The sequence below is a fragment of the Triticum urartu genome, chromosome 3A (assembly GCF_056163025.1).
Source record: "Triticum urartu cultivar PI428250 chromosome 3A, HENAU_Tu73, whole genome shotgun sequence".
NCBI classification, from domain to species: domain Eukaryota; kingdom Viridiplantae; phylum Streptophyta; class Magnoliopsida; order Poales; family Poaceae; genus Triticum; species Triticum urartu.
In genome coordinates, this window is record NC_141875.1 from 743,721,223 (window position 1) to 743,738,515 (window position 17,293).

At 46.5% G+C, this 17,293-nt stretch overlaps 1 pseudogene; it reads right to left on the bottom strand.

Annotated features, from left to right (window-relative positions):
• Positions 1–14,769, bottom strand: part of LOC147982572 (protein FAR-RED IMPAIRED RESPONSE 1-like) — a 50,472-nt pseudogene extending 35,703 nt beyond the window's left edge.
• Between the last annotated feature and the right edge of the window lie 2,524 nt (positions 14,770–17,293).

The following is a 17,293-nucleotide window of genomic DNA, read 5'->3' on the forward strand; positions in this document are numbered from 1 at the left end:
GTATGATCTGTTCGGCTTCATAACTTCTTCCTACCTGATCCTTATTACACTGAAGCTGTTTGTCATTGAGCTTTCACTCTATTGAATACATGACCATGGCTGCCCTGGTGTAATCTAACTTCCGCTGCATAGTAATAGGCATAATCTTCACTGTTTGCCTTCATAACTCTCACGTTTTGAAGACTTTCATAAAAATCGCCTATTCACCCCCCCCCCCTCTAGTCGATATAACGCACTTTCAATTGGTATCAGAGCTTGGTGCTCCCTTGTTCTGTGTGATTCGGTTTAACCACCTGGAGTTTTAGTTATGTCGACTGCAGGGATAATCAAAGTCTCCGTTGCTTGCCCCGTCTTCGATGGAACTGAATATCCCTACTGGAAGAATAAGATGCGCATGCATCTTGAAGCCATTGACATCGGCCTATGGTATGTCGTCGAGAACGGCGTTCCCAAGGCTGGAGAAGGTGTCACTGCTGCTGATGTCAAGAAGTTCACTCAACTGGACTCCACTGCCAAGAATATCATATGTGGTCATCTGACCAAAGGACAGTATGGCCGTGTGAGTGCTTTGAAGATATCCAAGCTAGTCTGGGACTGGCTCTCAAAGGTCAATGAAGGCATCTCAACCCAGAGAGATCAAAGAATCAGTGTTCTTCGCAACCTCTTCAACCGCTTCAAGCGAAATGACAATGAGAATGTCCAGCACACATTTGACCGGCTCACTGACATCACAAATGAGCTTCAAGCCCTCGGCGCCACTGAGATCACCAAACATGAAATCGTCAAGACGCTGCTGAGATCACTTGATAGTTCGTTTGACATCCTGGCCCTGATGATTCAAGAACGTCCTGATTTCAAGACACTCGATCCGTCTGACATACTTGAGAGGCTCAACACACATGAGTTTCAACTTTCTGAGAAAAGAGATATCTACGGCCCAAACTATGGGCGAACTCGTGCCTTGAAGGCAAAAGCTGTCTCCTCATCTGAAGAAGAATCTGACTGTAGTTCTGATGATCCTGAAGACATTGGAAGAGAACTTGCAATGCTAGTGAAGAAGTTCCAAAAATTCACTAAGAAGAAAGGCTTCAGGAAATCCTCACGATCAAGCTCAAGGAATGATGAAGCTTCTGCTCATGACTACAAGAAGAAAACATGTCACAAGTGCAAGAAAACTGGACACTTCATCTCTGAGTGTCCACAGTGGGAAAATGAGAACAGAAGGAAAAAGAAGAGCAAGGAATATGATTCTGACGACAAGAAGAAGAAGAAATACTCAAAGTCTTCTTCCAAAACTTCATCAAAGTCTTCATCACACAAGAAGAGCTCATCTGGCAAGGCACGTGCGTTTGTTGGAAAGGAGATGGATTCAGAGGAGGAGTCCGCATCTGAGGAGGCAGAGGTGGAGTCTGAGGAGGAGTCTGATTCTAGCATTGCGAGTCTGGCTACAGCATACGTCGCCAAGTCCATCTTCAATACTGAAGACAATGACTGCATCACCGACACCGACGCAAATGACAAGAACGACTCCACTCCTACCTACTGCTTCATGGCACGTGGTGCCAAGGTAAACACACGCACTACTCGCTATGAAACATCAAGTGACGATGACTCTGAATGTGATTCAAAACCTAGCTACAAAACACTTGCTAAAATTGCAACTGAACAACAGAAAGCTATGGAACATATTCAAAAATTGTTAGACAGAAGCGATGATCTGTTGGGTGCTGAAATGACTCGATCTGAATCCTTAATTGAAGACATAAAAAAACCTTCACGTTAAGTATCAGGAACTTGAAGATCGTTATGATACTCTCTCAACAACTCATGAAAAGCTTTCCTATGATTATCTTCAAAGGAAGCAAGAAATTGAGAAATTGAGGGTGGCTCATGAAGATCTTCAAAAGGAAAACGAGTCACTTCGCGCTGAACAGATCAGTCCCGCTCAGGAAGGATTTGAACCACCATGTCTTAAATGCATTGAGCGTGATAATGCTGCTTCTGTTGCTGAATGTTCCACTGCCACTACCGTTTCAATATCTTCAACTGTTGACGTGGTAACTAACCCCTCTGCTGAGGATACCACTCTATTGCTGATGAGAATGCTAGGTTGAAGACATTGCTTGAAACAGGGATGTACAAAAGTCTGAAAGGGCATCAGACATTATGTGATGTCCTTAAGAAGCAGATTCTGAACCGAAACCCTAGGAAAGAGGGTGTTGGGTTCGTGAGGAAAATTAATGCAGATGGGTCTTACTGGAAACCTGAGCAGTACCCCAAAACCACATGGGTTGCTGCAAAGGAATCCTCAGCAGATCCATCCAATCTTTCTGGCTTCACTTGTGCTAACCCAATTATCATTGATGAATCCTTTGATGCAAACTATAAACTGTTTAAGAATCAGAATGATAAAGTGTTTGCCAGGTACATTGGTACTAACTGCAGGAATGGACCGCCTGTGAAGAAGATCTGGGTTCCGAAAACATGTCTGGAAAATCTTCCTGTGAATGTCTTCATGACACCTCACTTGAAGAAGACAAACCTCAGACCAAAGGCTTCATATGGTCCAAATGCTTCATACAAACAGGGGACTCACCTGAGTCGCACTAACGCAAATGTTTTGCAGGGGAACCATACTCAGGCATATGAATATGAGAGTGGTTGGTCGAACCGTCATGTTCATATGACCAAAAATTATTCTGCTTATTCCTATGAGTATTATTGTCCACTTGCTAGACTGTTTGCTAAGGTTTCAAAGCCAAAATTCTCAGATGCTGCACTTAGACTTATAGCTTCTAAGCCACCCTTGAAGATGTGGGTGGTTAAGAAAGCTTAACTCTCCTTTGCAGGGAAAGGTCTCCAGCACAAAAACAAAATCTTCTGATGCTATTGCTGGGGACCATAAAAATCTTGTGGGGCGCAAGATAAAATGCCCAAATGGCATCATTATGTACTTCGTTCCTGAATCGCATGCTACTCTCCCCATTAGTCCTAATCTGGATCTAAGTTTTCATAACCCACTGGTTCATCAAATGTTTATGCTTCACAACACTCTTCGTGAAGCCTATCCCCCTAACTGCACTGTAGGGTACGATACCAGCGACTTCAAAGTCTTCAGAATGGATTATTGACAGTGGGTGTACAAATCACATGACTGGCAGAAGAAGCCTTCTTATGGACTTAACTTTACGTCCATCCAACAAGAGCCACATTACATTCGCTGACACTGGTAAAAGTAAGGTATTGGGTCTAGGTAGAGTTGCAATCTCAAAGGATCAACACATGGATAAAGTCATGCTTGTTGAATCCCTTGGCTTCAACTTAATGTCTGTCTCAATGCTTTGCGATTTGAATATGATTGTAATGTTTGGCAAATATCGCTGCCTGGTGCTAATGGAATCTGACAAATCTCTAGTGTTTGAAGGGTATAGGAAAGGTGATTTGTATGTGGTAGATTTCTCAGCAGGACCACAACTTGCAGTATGTCTTCTTGCAAAAGCTTCAGAATGCTGGCTTTGGCATCGAAGGCTTGGGCATGCTGGCATGAGGAACCTCCACACCCTTGTGAAGAAAAAGCACGTCATAGGCATCGAGGGCGTCAAGTTTAAGAAAGATCACTTATGCGGTGCTTGTGAAGCAGGGAAGATGACAAGGGCAAAACATCCTTCGAAGACAATCATGACTACTACACAACCCTTCGAACTGCTTCACATGGATCTTTTCGGTCCCACTCACTACTCAACTTTTACTACTTCTGCATGCCTCTATGGCTTCGTAATTGTTGATGATTATTCTAGATATACTTGGGTGCACATAATCCTTTACAAGACTGAAGTGCAGGATGTCTTCAGACGCTTCGCAAATCGAGCTATGAACAATTTTGGCGCCAAGATAAAGCACATCAGAAGTGACAATGGCACCGAATTCAAGAATACTGGCCTTGATACATATCTGGACACCTTGGGCATCACACATGAATTCTCAGCTCCATACACGCCACAGCAGAATGGCGTCGTCGAACGCAAGAACAGAACACTCATTGAGATGGCCAGAACAATGCTAGATGAATACAAGACTCCAAGAAAATTCTGGACTGAAGCCATTGATACTGCATGCCATATAATCAATCGTGTTTATCTTCACAAGCTCCTGAACAAGACATCCTATGAACTCCTAACTGGCAAGAAGCCAAATGTCAGTTATTTCAGAGTATTTGGCGCAAAATGCTGGATCAAAGACCCACACCACACCTCAAAGTTTGCTCCAAAGGCACATGAAGGCTTCATGCTTGGATATGGAAAGGATTCACACTCCTACAGAGTCTTCAATCTCTTCCACTACAAAGTGGTTGAAACAGTGGATGTGCGATTTGATGAAACCAATGGATCACAAAGAGAGCAATTGCCAAATGTGCTAGATGAAGTTCCATCAAATGAATCAATCAAGCTTATGGGAACTGGAGAAATTGTACCTTCTGAAGCTCAACCTGAAGAAGAACTTATCATCTCAGCACCTGATCCACATGAAGACAATGCTCAGCCTGAAGATATACCTTCAAATGACCACATAGATCAGCAAGAGCAAAGTCTTCGCCCCACACACCCTCGTGTTGCAAATGAAGTACAAATTGACAAAATACTGGACAGCATCAATGCACCTGGTCCACTCACTCGTTCAAGGGCAACTCAGCTAACGAACTTCTGTGGGCATTTCGCATTTGTCTCAATATCAGAACCCAAGAAAGTTGAAGAAGCCTTCATGGAACCTGAATGGATTCAAGCTATGCAAGAAGAGCTTCAACAGTTTGAGCTGAATAATGTATGGGAACTGGTTAAGCGTCCTGATCCACGGAAGCACAACATAATAGGCACCAAATGGATATACCGCAACAAGCAAGATGAGCATGGTCAAGTTGTCAGAAACAAAGCTCGTCTAGTTGCTCAAGGATATACTCAAGTGGAGGGCATTGACTTCGATGAAACATTTGCTCCTGTGGCTAGGCTTGAAGCCATACGCATACTGCTGGCCTATGCAAATCATCATAACATACTTCTATATCAAATGGATGTGAAAAGTGCCTTTCTCAATGGCAAGATTGAAGAAGAAGTGTATGTTGCACAACCACCTGGCTTTGAAAATCCAAAACATCCTGATATGGTATACAAGCTCAACAAGGCACTGTATGGCCTCAAACAGGCCCCTAGGGCCTGGTATGATACACTCAAGTACTTTCTGAAAAGCAAAGGATTCATACCTGGTTCCCTGGATCCCACTCTTTTCACGAAGACATATGATGGTGAACTGTTTGTGTGCCAAATATATGTGGATGACATTATCTTCGGCTGCACCAATCAGAAGTATAGTGAAGAGTTTGGATACATGATGCAAGAGCAATATCAGATGTCCATGATGGGGGAGCTGAGGTTCTTTCTCGGTCTTCAAATACGGCAACAACGCAACGGCATCTTCATATCTCAAGAGAAATATCTTAAAGAGTGCCTGAAGAAGTTCGGTATGCAAGACTGCAAAGGCTTCACAACACCAATGCCAGCCAAGCATCATCTGGGTCCCGACGACAATGGTAAAGAGTTCGATCAAAAGGTATACCGCTCCATGATTGGGTCTTTGCTTTATTTATGTGCATCTAGGCCAGATATCATGCTTAGTGTTTGCATGTGTGCTCGATTTCAAGCGACACCAAAGGAGTCGCATCACTTAGCTGTGAAGCGAATTCTTCGATATTTGGCTCACACCCCAACTCTAGGATTATGGTATCCAAAGGGCTTAGAGTTTGATCTGGTTGGATTTTCGGATGCTGATTATGCTGGTGACAAAGTTGATCGCAAATCTACATCAGGCACATGTCATTTTCTGGGACGATCACTTGTATGTTGGTCTTCAAAGAAGCAGAACTGTGTATCTCTCTCCACTGCTGAATCTGAATACATTGCTGCTGGATCTTGCTGCGCTCAGCTTCTGTGGATGAAGCAAACACTCAAGGATTATGGCATTCATCTGAAGCAAGTGCCACTTTACTGCGACAATGAAAGTGCCATCAAGATTGCCAACAACCCAGTTCAGCACTCGAAGACAAAACACATTGAAATTCGTCATCACTTTCTCAGAGATCATGTTGTGAAGGAAGACATTGATATCATACACGTCAACACTGAAGAGCAATTGGCAGATATCTTCACAAAGCCCTTGGATGAGAAGAGATTTTGCAAGTTACGGTGTGAGCTAAATATCTTGGAATCCTCAAATGTCCTGTGATCAGGCACACATCCTAACACTTATGCATATTGATGACTTAGATGTGCAACACACGAAGTAGCGTATATCTTCAATCAATGAAGACATACATTCTAAGTGTGAATACATTAATGTGGAATTTGACTTCGGAGCGCCACGATAATTGTGCGCCGTGTCTGGGTCTAATACTTCCTATACGGTGGGTAACGCCACCACCAAACGTTCCATTTTGAAGTGTTTCTCTCATGGCGTCACCTCTCAATGTCTTCACTATTGGTTTGGCTTCATTCTCTGTATGTCTTCATGATTATCTTCACTGCTTTGATTATATGGATATATATGTACTGATGTTCTGTCCTCTACAGCATTCACTTATAGTTATGTCTTCTTGGTTGAATCTTTTGAACTAAGTGAATGTGATCGGACCCTAACCTCTCTATGCTTTCTATCTCAAACTCTATCTCTCCAAGTCATATGCATTCTGTTGAAACTGTCAAATGTCTTCACTGTGTCCTTGTCAGCCGAAGACATTGAGACAACCATAAAAGTCAGTTTTAATGCTCATTCCTCCACATAAGATCCGGAGAAGCAGAAACGACCGCCCGATAATTTAGGCATGCGTGGGACGTGGAAAAAATCCCGATAATCTAACTGGCCACGCGTGCCTCAAATGCGAACCGCCGGGGGTACCTGCGTAATAGCGCAGTGCCGCCTCTATCCCTATAAATATACGATTCACTGCGGTCATTATCTCCTTCTTCCACCCTCGCACGAACCCTAGCGCCACCGCTAGCACTCGACGACGCCGGCGACGAAGCGCTTCACTGCCGCAACCTCTCCGACGCCGTTTTCACGCTGACAGCGGACATCACTTTCTCCGCCTTCGCCGTAGGTGTCTTCCGTCGCCAAGTTAGGGCACGGAGGATCGAACTGCTCGGCCTCAAATCTCACTTCGTCTAGCAGTTCCAAGTGTGGTAAATAAAACCTCTTTTTACAGCTTCTTTTGATCCTACAGTTCAGTCACTTTCTGCCATAAGAAGTTTCTCTTCACACCAGTTAAATCTCTCGCTGCATCTCATAACATGCCTAGTATATTCACTTGTACTTCATAAAGTAGTTAGATTCCTCACTTGTACTGATCTATGGGTTCGTACAAATCTGGAACCAACTTCTTATCTATAAGTGAATGTCTTCGCATAATGAGGTCAATGTCTTCTAAACCGATTTATCTTCAAAATCTTCTGAGAATGCATATGACCTCTTCCCCTTCCCTCGCACCTTAATGCTGTCACAGGTACATGTCCGTGGGAGTATCCTTCGGTTCTCATAGTCTGCATTCATTTGCAGAGTACTTGCAGCATCACATCAACTCGCCTGAAGCCAGTTCTTGCAGAAGGAAGCCCTTGAAGCCTTTGAACATCTTGAAGCCTTCCAAGTTATCCATGGCTTCAGAAACAGCAGCAAGGAAGGGAGGCAGACAGCGACGTGGTGAAACGTCCAAAGATCTGCCTGATGAATTGGCAGAGATGTACAAAACTGATCCTGAAGAAAGCTATGGTCAGCGCAAGACACGAATCCAATGGATTCGAAGATATTTGGCAGAGCAATGGTTCCACTACCGCTTCGTCACTCAAGAATATGCGGAGAAGTGCGCCATCAAGAGACCGTGGGGAGATGTATTATACAAAAATCTCGTACCCAAGTCCAAAGACGAAGCCATTGCTCAAGGATTCTATCCATGCATGGTGAGAGGACCACAGCCAGCTGAGGCACATCCGTCATCACTTCTCTGGTGCCGCGATGATAATCTCTTCAAGCGCAACTTTCAGTTTGCACAACAGTCAGCGAAGATAAACAAGAAGAAATTTGGGCTTGGCTTCAACCCTGGTCCCTCCTCACCAAGGGCAAATGGCACACGCAACGCCAATCCCAATATCATCGGGCCGTATGCCAATCTTGCAGGCCTCATCACTCGCATCCTAGTCCAAGGGACTGCTGTGAATGACCCTCCAGCAGATACTGAGTCAGATGACGCCCCTGCTGCTCTGAAGCCAAAGCAGAAGAAGCCAAAAGCTCCAAAAGCTTCAAAACCAGCCGCTTCTCCCAAGATCGCAAGAGTGAAGCCTTTAGCAACTGCACCTCCTGAAGCCAGTGTGCAGTCAGAAGGCTTATCACGAGTGTCCAAGCCCCAAAAAGCCAAGAAGCCTCAGCCACACACAAGCAAAGAGCTCACAGCTGTTGACATTCTGCGCTGCGAAGCCATTGATCTCTCGAGCGATGAAGATCTTGGAGATGATGCTCTTGAGCAGCTCATCAAGAGCAAGGAGGAGGCTGAAATCTTCAACAATCTGCCTCTGTTTGATGTCGCCATCATCCACAACTTCATCGATGAATGGTTTGACACACCAGACATAAGCTTCAATGATCTGCAGCTACCCATAGCCCTCAGCGTTGCCTTTCAAGGTGCAATCGCTTCAGAACTTGCAATAGCCCAGCGAATTGTAGAACTGAAGCAGAAAATTGATCATGAAAAGGCTCAGTTCAAGAAGCACGTGGCCAAGCTCAGTGTGCAAGAAGTGAAAAACTTCAAGATCATGTTGCACGAGCTGAAAGAAAACTTCCTGAAGACGCGTGCCGAAGCTCAAGGCTCACGAGAACGCATGAAGACTTTGGCTGAACGTTGCGTGCAAGCCTACAATGAGGCAGAAAAGCGCAAGGCACTTGGGCGTCCCGGCATTGACCCCAGGATGGCCGCGAAGAAGAAAAAGAAGGCGGCTGTGCCCGAACCTGAAGCGCCAAGGTCAGAACCTGATGCTCCGATTGTCTTCCCCGCTGCAACGACTGGCTCGAAGCCAAAGAGTCAATCAACCGCCTCACAGCACAAGAAGACACGGACTGCAGAGGCTAAGGCTAAGAAGAGAAAACATTCTCAAGCCTCTCCTTCTGAACCCATTATCAAGAAGCGCAAGACCAAGAAATCTCGGGCTGCTCCCACAGAGCCCCTGATAGTTGAACCACTCTGCGTCCGCTATCCTGACGCAGATCGTCAGATGACAGTGCATGAGCCTGGTTACATAGAGGCTCCGCACGTTGAAGACATTCCAGCAGCCAACCCTAATGCTGCTGAAGACATTGGTCCCCAAGACAATGTGCAAGGTGATGCAGCCCTTCCTCATCTTGAGACAAGCGAACAGATCAGTATTGGTCGTCCATTGACGCCAATCACGCAAGATGCGTCGTGGGCAGATCGCCCACAGGAGGAAGATGAGCCCCAACCCACTGCAACTCCACCAGCGCCTACCCTCCATAGGCTTCGCAGAGGGCCAAGGGCTCAGGCTGTTGAAGACATTCTGGCTGCATCAGCCGAAGAGCAAGCAGAAATACCACAAGCTCCAACTCCCCCGCACCAACAAGAAGCAGTTCTCAAGGAGAACGTGCCTGAAGCTGAAAATGTTGAGGCTGCCACAAACAACGCCGAAGCAAATGTGGAGCCCTCCCCAATAACAGCTTCAGAAAACACCGAAGCTACTGCTCCTGAACATTCTGTGCCTGAGTCTGCTGCCGGACCACAATTCCACTATCATATTGCACACAGGCCCCAGGTCCAGAAGCCGATCCCACGACTACCAAGGTTCCCAGGTCCTGCATCAGCTCCTGGTTCCTTCAACATCAACGGCTTCAGGGCCGATAACACGTTTTTCGACCGCTCCAAGAACCCTTATTCAAGGGAATGGATTGTATCAGATAGGTTCTGGAGCCATCAACAGCGCAGCTATTATTCATGCATCCTCTACAACCAAGGCCGCATCTTTCCTCACAAGCGCCTTGAGGTTGAAGCTGTTGAAGGTCTGCCTGGTCTAGAAGAAGCATTGGATTGCTTCAAGCAAGTGGGTTTGCTGCCATTTATCACTGACGAAGAGCACTGGAACGAAGAGCTTCTGCTCCAGTTCTATGCCACTTTGCATATCAAAGGCTATAACAGAGATCCGAAGACATGGATCCTGGAGTGGATGACAGGCAATATCCATCATGAAGCCAATGCTTTCGACCTAATTGAGCTTACCGGCCTTCCCACTCCTGGCGAATTCTTTGAAGAAGGGTGCCAACTCCATGCTGAAGCCATTGAGAGCATATTTCAGCGTCCTGAGCCAGATATGAGTCAGATGCTCTCAATGATGAAGCCATTTCCTCCAAATGCACCCTATCCAACTAGGTTCTTCGTTGAAGACTTAGAGTACCTGCCCAGAACAATATATCACATCATAAGGCGGACTCTCTGGCCAGTCAAGGGACACTCTCGATATGCAACGATTGATGGTGCAATGAAGACTCTCATCTTCTGCATTCTTCATGGCAAATGCTTCAATGCACAGGATCTCTTCATCCGTCAATTTGCTGCGTCTGCTTCAGAACTGTTTGGCTTAAAGTTTTATGCTCCTTGGGTTATGAGGCTAATCAAGCTTCACTCTGCAATCTCCTATCAACCCTCAGCCCGCAATCATAGGATATTTTTGCCCGATATGGACACATCTGCTGAAGCAATATATCCAGAGCCGGCCAAGCAACCACTAAGTCTCCAGAATGCAGAACACCAGAGCTTCACTCAAAATATTGAAGGTGTTGAAGCTCTCTCTCGCGTGTATCCAATGGCAGGCACCACACGTGCCCCTGCCTCAACTGAAGCCACCAACAGCACAGCTGCCAAGAGACCCAAGAAGCGCACTCGTGCACTCAATGACCGAGAGCTTCTTGTGGCTCTTCACCAAAAGCAAGATAGGCATCACGACTGGCTCAAGAGGCAGATGAGAAGCATCATGCAAGACGTCAATCGCCTCAGAAATATGGCAACCAAGAATGCATTTGTCACACACGAGACCTGTCGCCGCACTTGGAAGGGCCTCACCATGATGTGCCCTGAAGCTGAACTGCATGAGGATGGCTTCACAGAGCACTTCAAATTTGACTCCACGCCTCCAAGAAGAGCGGTGATGCGCAGCACACCATCACTTGAAGAGTCAGAGTTCTCTTCTTCTGCTGCCACCGTGTCTGCCCGTATTATTGAAGAAGAAGACGACGCGACACCATCTCCACCTGCTTCAACGCGCGTCGAATCTGCACCAAGCTCGTCTGCACCACCGCCAAACAACTCCACCGACCCTGCTGCGCCTGGGAACGCGTAGAAACCTCTATGTCTTCAAACCTTTTTGGTCATCACTGACAAAAGGGGGAGAAGCATATGATGGTTATAGTCTTCAAGCGGGTCACTTTGGGCGGGTGCCACTATATTTTGCTACAATTTTGCTTCGTGCTTACAACTCCCGTTCTTGCTACATTTGCTTCTTGAGTTGTAACACTTAGCCTTGATGGCCGTCTGCTACCTGCTTGTCACTCCGTTATGCGAAGATAAATTCCGCATGTGCGATGATAAATTCCGCACTTATCTCTTACTGCAGACGTCCATTTTCCATTATGCATGACATTATCTTCATATACTTTCACATGCATAATGGATTGTCATCATAAGTTGAAGTGGATCTCCACAAGTACAACCTGCCATGTGCATTTGCATTCAAAAGGCAATTTACTTATATGCACATCTTCAGGGGGAGCCCTTGCAACTTATGAAGACAAATTCCTTTACTATTTCACAAATTATGTTCCCCGTTGAAAACTTCAACTAGTTTGTCATCAATCACCAAAAAGGGGGAGATTGTAAGTGCATCTAGTGCCACCCCTAGTTGGTTTTGGAGTATTGACGACAAACCTAGTTGAGGGACTAATGTGTTTGTGAGAATTGCAGGAAAACACAGGTAGAAGTCCCTCATTGATTCGGTTTTACTACCAGAGATGACCCCTAAAAATGTACGAAGACATTGAAGACAATGGTGGTTTATGAAGATATTCATATTGAAGACAATGACATGAGAAGACTCCCTATGAAGCTTTTGAAACTCGAAGACCTAGATCCTTCGTAGTTTTATTTCATTCATGTTGCGTCATAGGAACCACCGTACTGTCAAGTGGGGTCGAAGAGAACCAGTCAGAATGACTGAAGTGATGCCTAATTCAAATCCTATGTCTTCGAGCGAAGCCTATGAGAGAAAATCTTGTCCAGAGTCAGACAAGTCAGCTTTACTTGTAGCCCAAGTAAAGTTGCCGTGTGAGTTCGAAATCCGACCGTTGGTACACGTGTCAATTCCTTAGTGACCCAGGGTCATTTCGGACAGATCAGGTCGGGTTGCCAAGTGGCTATAAATAGTCCACCCCCCACAACCTTAAACGGCTGGCTGCTCAAATTTCAGTGCACGGCTTTTGTCGTTTGAGAGCAACCCACCTCGAAGCCTTTGAAAGAAAAATTCCCAGTGAGGAGAAAACCCCTAACCACCCAGAGCCAGAGTAAATTGGGCATCACTTAAGTCTTCGTGTCTGTGTGATTTGAAGACTTATTACACTTGAGGACTGTGCATCCTCCAGACGGTTAGGCGTCGCGTTCTGAGCATCCAAGAGAAATTGTGGATTGCCAGTGAACGAAGTCTGTGAAGGTTTGGGAGTCTACCTTGAAGACTTACCAGAGTGATTGGGCGAGGTCTGTGTGACCTTAGCTCAAGGAGAAAACGGTGAGGACTGGGTGTCTTGGACTAAGTGTCCTTGACTGGGTGTCCGGGACTGTGTGTCCTTCGGTTTAAATACCTAGCCGCTCCAACCAGACGTACAGTTGTCACAGCAACTGGAACTGGTCCAACAAATCATTGTCTTCAACGTGTCACTGGTTTCATCTTCACTTCCCTTCATTTACAGTTATTCATTGTGAAGCCATTGCATGCTTGCTTTATCTTTTGTCTTCACAACATGAATGTATGATCTGTTCGGCTTCATAACTTCTTCCTACCTGATCCTTATTACACTGAAGCTGTTTGTCATTGAGCTTTCACTCTATTGAATACATGACCATGGCTGCCCTGGTGTAATCTAACTTCCGCTGCATAGTAATAGGCATAATCTTCACTGTTTGCCTTCATAACTCTCACGTTTTGAAGACTTTCATAAAAATCGCCTATTCACCCCCCCCCCTCTAGTCGATATAACGCACTTTCACTCTCCCCTCTCGTTGCTATGCATCACCATGATCTTGCGTGTGCGTAGGAAATTTTTTGAAATACTACGTTCCCCAACACTTTGCACCTCTCAAAACAACAATGATATGTCGGCATGGAATTCCACGTGTCTGAAATAACATGCAAGAGCAATGACCACTCATGGATGTTCTGTTGAATTGAACTTCTCGAGACTTTGAAGAGCAGTCACCACCTATAACCGTGGTTCTCACATCACCTTCCTATGATATGCTTTCAATCAAGCAATGATCTCTAGCTGCACGCACCTCCTTCTGAAAATATTTGAAAACCTCATGGGTGAAGACCAGACTAGCATGCTTCTCAATCTCCCAAGATGTAATCAATGGAGGCATAGAATTGAGGCACTCATGGTCAGCCTTGAGTTCATTCTGACGTTGTTCTTCTAGGGCTGTACCAATCCTAATCCAAAACTCCACCAAAGCATGTTTGTAGCCAATAAAGTGATTGAAAAACGAGTTAGCACTCTCTGACCATGAAGTGGTTCTTAGAGTCTCACCCAAAAAAACACCTCTGAAGTAGGCTGGTATCCATGATTCACGAAGTTCGTATCTCCTGGCAAACCATGTGTTTTCCTCAAGCCCAAATTCAGAAATCAATGAAGACCATTTTTCCTCAAATTCAGCTAGGTTTTCAGAGCCCCATACACATGAGTTAATTGTACTATAGAAAAGTTCATCCTCTCTCAATGGAGGGCCAACCTTTTCTGGAAGCTTTCTCATTATGTGCCACATGCATAACCTATGGATAGTGTTTGGCATTATATGTTCAATTGCAGCCTTCATGCTTTGGTCTTCATCGGTCACTATAAGCCTTGGTGCTGCCCCATCCATTGCTTTCAAGAACGTTTCAAATACCCATTCATATGACTATCTTCTCATCTACAATCAAGGCGGCACCATAAAAAACAGATCCCATGTGGTGGTTTATTCCTATGAATGGGCAAAAAATCATGTTGTACTGGTTGGTGCTATATGTAGAGTCAAAGGACACCATTTCTCCAAACAAAGCATAATTCTTTCTAAAAAAAGCATCAGCCCAAAATACATGTGTCAGACAGTTTTTATCATCAAGAACATACTCAAAGAAGAACCCCGGGTTGATTTTCTTCCTCTTCCTGAGGTTTTCAATGAACATTTGAGCATCTGAATCCTTGAAAGTACTTCTCATGTCACGATGATAATTTTGCAGGTCTCTTTTTGTGCACCCCACGAACTCAAATCCACCCTCACCAACACGAAGCAATCGAAATGCCCCAGATGTACCAATGCTAGCTGCATGGCATGTGAATAGTGTGCCCTTGGCCTTCTCGCTGACTTTTCTGTTAGACTTGATTAAATGTTGCTTCCTAGGTGTGACAAAATCATGGGTGTGTTCTTCATGAAAATCTGATTATTTGCCATCCTTTATATGCTTCACAGTTATCATGGCCTCACAACCACATCTAGTGATCTTTCTTGCATGTGTTCTTTTATTCTCTCCGTTCAAATTCGTCCTGGGTTCATCCACCTTCTCTGTTCGGAATCCTGATTTTGAACAAAGGAAACGCCTCCAGACTATCACATTATCTACAGTCTTCCTCTGTCCAATTCGAACTGAAAATCCAAAATTGTGCGCATGAGCCTTGTAAAACTCCTCGACCGCTTCCATACTATCAAATGGCATTCCTACAGATGGCTTCAAGTTCTCATCTCATTTGCGTGTACATGATGAACTCTAAAAATTACAACAGCCATTAGTCATACAAGTTAGTAATCGTTAGAGGCATTTGAACTAAGTTGTATGACACTCACACAAACTGGGACGCCCGTGGCTCTTTTTTTGGGTGTCTGGAAGCTATCCAAATTGATGGGAGGAGGATGTATTTCAATGTCATGGCGTACTCCTTCATCGCAATTATGGTTTTGAAAAAACAAATCACCACCAAGCTAACAAAAGTAACCATGGCATTAGCATGATCAGTTCGTATCAATGGAGGAAGAAAATAAACCATCAAAAAATCATTGCTTACCGCGGAGGCCGGCAGAGGACTCGCGCTGCTGGACGGCACCGCCAGAGGGTGTGGAATCACGGCCGACGGAGTGATCGCGCTGCTGGACGGGGCCAACAGAGGACGGGGGATCATGGCAGCCAGAGCGCTCGCGTTGCTGGACAGTGCCAACGGAGGACGGGGGATCATGGCCGCCGTAGCGCACGTGCTGCTGGACGGGGCCAACGGAGGACGGGGGATCATGGCCGCCGGAGCGCTCGCGCTACTGGACGGGGCCGGCAGTGGGCTGACGATCACGGGCGGCGGAGCGCTCACGCTGCTGGGCGGTGCCGACGGAGGACTAGCACTGGTGTACATGGCCGATGGAGGATGAGGAAGAGGGCTCAAGGACTGAGCCATTGGAGAGCTAGGGCACATGGCGTTCTGCACATGACGAGGCTTCATGGCGGCCGCCAAGTCTCAATCCAGTCGCCGCCGCCTGGGTCGAGATTCGTTTTGCTTTTTATTTTTCTAGTTCGCTAAATCTTTCACAAGACAGAACGTAAGCACGGGGGGTTACGTGCAAAAGAATTGTTAAGTGGATGGCCATATTCCCACCTCCGATCTCTGCTGTACGTCCTTGATCCGATGGACTAAGGTGATAGTTTTCAGTTTTTACTGATCAAGCGTTTTCACTTGATATATATTTGGATCACGGCGCCCTATATATAGGAGGACGAAGATGTTTCTGAACTCCCGAACGAAGAAAAAAAACCCGGGCAGTCCCCCACGTCTCGCACCTCTCTGTACCCTCCCGACACCCCTGCAGCCGCGCGCCGCCGGTAACCTCCGTCGGCCCCGATGCGCGCCGCCGGGATCAAGCACACCCGCGCGCCGTTGGGACCCCACACCCGCGCGCGCCGCCGGGACCCCGAACCCCCGGTCACCTTCCTCGCCGCCACCTCCCCTCCTCCCCAACAGCCGGCGCGCGACCCCTTCGCTACGGCCGGCGAGCCTCCTCCCGGCACCACCCTCGGATCCAGCGGCCGCAGGGCCCCGGGACCCCCACATGCTGTCGTCGGGCCATGGATTCCCGTGCGCTGCCGCAAGATCCTCGATCCAGAGCGCCATCGCCGGTCACTGGATCCCACGGGCCGCCGTTGCCTGCCCAAGCTCGCTGCCGACCTGCCTTGACCAGCCCGCTTCCTCCCGGCTCTGCCCGGCTCCTGGCGATGCGTCCAGCGCTTGCTACCAGCCCTACCATCCATGGGCGACGCACACAACCGTGGACGCATGCTCCAACTCCACCCTGCCATTGCAGTCCAACGTATTTGACTGCATCCGTTCGGTAGTGACGCTCGAGGTAAGTGGGATCCCAACCTTTTGCTCAACCTGTCGCACCCATAACCCCCTGCCCTGTAAAGCCGCCGACGGCCTCCTCCGTCTACGCCATCGCCGACCCTGACATCGCGCTGGCCAGCCATGTGTGTGAGACGCCGACCGCTGACATTGTTCGAATTTTAGCTAGCTTTCTCACTGAGACGTTCAAGCATCACTGTATAAAAAGTTCGGTTATGGCGTTAGGTGCGGATTCAGATGTACTCACGTTGCTGGCCGAGGTTTCTAACAGTGAAAGTCCAAGTGTGACTATGTGAGTTCTTGCATAGTATGTCCCTCCAGGAGGTGCGTTTCTGCTATAAAGTGCAGGGAGCAGCTGAGTTGCCTGAAACATTGGTATTTCAGTGTTTGCTGTTTCAGAATTCATCGCTCCCATCAGTTAGCTGCTTATCTATGCAATCTGAAGCGTGTGTTGACAACTAGAGCCAAGGTTCAGATGACAGTCCAAAGCATGTGTTGTCGATGATATATGATTACAGTTTCAGTTATATTTGAAGACCACGCTCATGTAAATTTAAATAGAAAATTTTATATATAAAAA